This window comes from Balaenoptera acutorostrata, chromosome 11 (genome assembly GCF_949987535.1).
Source record: "Balaenoptera acutorostrata chromosome 11, mBalAcu1.1, whole genome shotgun sequence".
Lineage (NCBI taxonomy): Eukaryota > Metazoa > Chordata > Mammalia > Artiodactyla > Balaenopteridae > Balaenoptera > Balaenoptera acutorostrata.
The window spans coordinates 28,826,261-28,830,232 of record NC_080074.1 but is presented as its reverse complement, the minus strand read 5'-3'; the positions used below and the strand labels follow the sequence as shown (position 1 = coordinate 28,830,232).

The following is a 3,972-nucleotide window of genomic DNA, read 5'->3' as shown; positions in this document are numbered from 1 at the left end:
CTTTCTTAAAAGGAATTTGGATAAGGCTTCTCAGTAAATACTCACAAATTACTTACGCTGTATGTCTAAACACACACAAACAGGTTTAGAAAACCTGGTTGAATTGAAATGAAATAATTAGATATGAAAACAATAACCTGGGCTCCTTTGCCAGATTCTTATCAACATGGACCATACTTGCTCTAAGGCAATAAAGGGGGTGGGGGTCAAGGTCATGACCAGGAAGGAATTCATGTGCCCAAACTCTCTTCATCTTCATGAAAAAGTTTTGTGCTTTCCCAGGCTACCTAGAGAGGGGTCAATAAGGCACTGTTCTGGGTTCCCTTTGTGACTTAAAGGGAAATGTTCATAGTGTCGGGAGCCCTTGATGACCTGCAAATGAAAAAGGAGGATGTCCTCAAACTCCTTGCAGCAGGAACCCACTTAGGTGGCACCAACCTTGACTACCAAATGGAACAGTACATCTGTGAAAGGAAAAGTGACGGTGTCACCTCATACACCTACAGAGAACCTGGGAGAAGCCTCCCCTGGCGGCTCGCACCGTTGTTGCCATTGGAAACCAGGCTGACTTCAGTGTCATATCCTCCAGGGATACTGGCCAGTGAGCTGTGCTGAAGTTTGCTGCTGCCGCTTCTACTGCTGGCCGCTTCTCTTCTGGGAACTTCCCTAACTCTATCCAGGCCACCTTCCTGGAGCCGCGACTTCCGGCGGTTACTGATCCAGGTCTGATCTCAGAGCCGTCTTATGTTAACACGCCTGCCATCACTGTGTCACAGTGACTCTTCTCTGCGTTGTGTGGACATCGCCATCCCCAGCAACAACAGGGGAGCTCCCGCAGTGGGTCTGCGGTGGTGGATGTGGGCCGGGGGGTGAGGATGGGGTTGGCGTTCTGCGCATGCGTGGCGCCGGCTGCCGCGAGCATCTGGGTGAGGTCAGCCTGCTGTCTACTCTGCAGAGATGCTGAAGATGCTGAAAAGCTAGCATGGACTACTGCTGGAAAGGCTGTGACCCAGGAGGAGGTTCTGATTGCAGCAGTGAAAGGGAATTCATTTCCAAAGTTTCCCCTCTCCTTGATGCCTAAAATTACGTGGTTCACAACAAAGACTCACATGAGTCTACTTCATTTGAAGTAGGGCAGAAATGGCTTAGAGATATTAGCCTCTTGCTAATATTGTGCACATGGTAATGGATAAGCTGGAGTCTTGGTTCAGTCTATACTGCTGATGGCCCCTCAGGACCCCATCCTAGCCGAATCCTTCCTAGAAAGGCGATATAGAAAGGAGACAAAAGCAGGGGTCTTGGCATCCAGTAGAAGTGGGTTTAAATCCCAGCAACACCAATGGCTGGCTGAATAGACTTTGAAAAGTCACTTAATTTTCCTGAACCCTGCTTTCTTTGATTGTAAAATGGAGGTAATAATATTCAACTAACGGATTAAATGGAATGAAACTGCAAGGCCTAGCCAAGGTCTTCAATACATTGCAGTTCCCCTTTTTTGTGCTCCCTCCTTTCCCCCTTCATTCCTTCTTGAATCATAGCCAAGAGTTGCCATGCCTTTTCCTGATCAAGTAGTGAGAATTCTGTTTGTCTTGTACGAACTCAAGGTAAAGAGTACCCTTACTTCAAAGGAGGCTGGAAATTCACAGTCACTGGAAGATTAAGTTTTAGACATTTCATTTGTTCTCTTTTTCTATTTTACTTTTTTCTCCCTTTTACAACACAGGCACTGTTCCCTTGGCATTTGCAAATTTACTTTTTTACTTCTACAAGTGTAGGTGGATTGATTCAAGAAGAGAAATGGTGGCATGAAAGAGAAGATTTTTTTCCAAATACATAATTCATTTCAAAAAGGGGAGTGTTTTTCATGATTAGCTAATTGAATGCTTGCTGAGAGCCAGGCACTACTCTACATATCAATCCACTTAATCCTCACAACACCAGGAAGTGAGTACTTGGATTAGTAGACAAGGAAACTGAGGCACAGAGAGATTAAGTAAATTATGCAAGGTCACACAACTAATAAGTGGGAAGACTAAGATTTGAACCCAGGTAAACCTGCTTTCGGAATCCATGCTCTTTACCACTTCTGCAGCTTACTCACCTCCTTTCCCCAGCAGCTCAGTATACAGAAAACGGGGGGAAGATGGATGTGGAAGACACAGGTTAGAAGAAAATGAATCATGAAGGACATTTGAAATAGGTATTGAGCTTATGTAATTGAAATTTGATGCTGTTTTCAAATATTCATAATAGAAACTCTAATGTTTTATAAAAGGGCAGGTAACTCAGTCTGATCAGCTTTGATGTTCTAAGCAATGATGTCAGAAAGCCAACGGAGACTCCTGAGAAAGTGTTTGGTGTTTGCTTTATTTCCCTGTGCTAATATTCCTTGACTGAAAACAATCTCAAGGTTTCCAAGGGTAGCCAGACTATACAGCCTGCTTTCTTTGAAGGAAGAAACATTTCCATTTTGAGAAGATGAAATGGACATTTTCTTGGCTACGTATTTGATGATGTTTCTTTACTGGGAACACCTCCATTTCTTCTTCCTGAATCAGACTTCTAGAATTTTTTTTTTTTTTTTTTTTTTTTCACCTAGAAGAGACCACTGATGCCATTTACTTCCTCTCCGTTCTATGGTAATGAAGAAGGGGAGGTCAAATAAATTCAGTTCTCTCACAGATCTAGAAGCCAATCTAGGATTGGAATTCAGTTCTGACTCCTCATCCAGCTCTGCCACTCAACCACATGTGTTTCTTTCTCTCACACACAGGCTCTTTTTGGCCACCAGTAAACACACTGACCTTTGAAATATGGAAAGAAAAGCGCTTTGAAATAAAACTGGCACAAACAGCGGTTAGACGGCCGTCATCTGGAGGCCGAAACAAAGAGGGGCATAGTTTTCAAGCTGTCTTCGTAATTACATGAAGCAGTTATCACTCATGCCCCAGTCTGAGCATTACCCCCCAAACAAACAGCCGAGGTTTGAGAAAGCACATAGGCCACTTTGTTGCTCTAGCGTCCTAGGGGGTGGGAAGCCCCCTCAGCTAAAAATCACATGTGGCTGGGCCTGTTTTCCAGAGCTCCAGGCTCTTTCCTTACTTCCTTCCCCATTAAAACCCTCTGCTCTTCTTGGCAAAAGCCTTCAGGTGAGGTAAGTGCCAATTAACAACACGGAGCTTGATGTATTTCATGTTTATGACTTAGAGCTGCATTCTCATGAAATATATTCTTCTTCCCTGGCCCAGAAGCCTCGATGTGCAGAGAGCAAAGATTCTACGTGTGGCTGAAATTTGGTTCATTTTTGCTAGGGCCCTAAAAGTGATTTCTCTCTCTGGGGTTTGCTCAACTTAGAAAGCCAGGCAAACAAACCCCAGAGAAGGGCAAAACTGATTCTGAAAACTTCAGCTGCAAAGATAACTGGAGCAAAAGGCTCAGCAAATTTGGGTTTTGCAAAAAGTGGTCTTAAATGTCTCATGAAATCTTAAATATGGCCAGACTTCAGAAGAAGTAGAAGAGATGGGAATATCTAATACCGAGGTTCTCTACAGACTTTTCCAGCTTTCAAATCTGATATGAAATTTTTCTATCCTAGGAATGATTTTAGTTTTTCCAGTCATTTGAGTGTTATCACGTCAGTTTATGAAAAATACTTTGGTGAGTTGTTCTTAGGCCACAGAGATCTGAGATCTGACCAATTAAATGATCTGATTTGACATCTCAGAGCCCTTAAAGACCAAGAGGTTTGGCAATAGGAACATAAATGGGTGACAATATATTTCAAAACAATTCCTCTAATTATTAGGTGTACTCAGTGGCTTAATATCTTCAGTGCCTACTGCATTTAGCAAAGGGAAGGACAGATGCATATTAAAATGCATGCAAATACTACACACAAGCCACATTTTAATATATTGTTTGGCATCCATAATTTTAGTCTTGTGATTTGTATTTTCATTTGCTTGGGAACAA

At 42.8% G+C, this 3,972-nt stretch overlaps 1 pseudogene; it reads left to right on the top strand.

Annotated features, from left to right (window-relative positions):
• Nucleotides 1-342: 342 nt before the first annotated feature.
• Nucleotides 343-873, top strand: LOC103009246 (40S ribosomal protein SA-like; annotated as a pseudogene).
• The last annotated feature ends 3,099 nt before the right edge of the window (nt 874-3,972 follow it).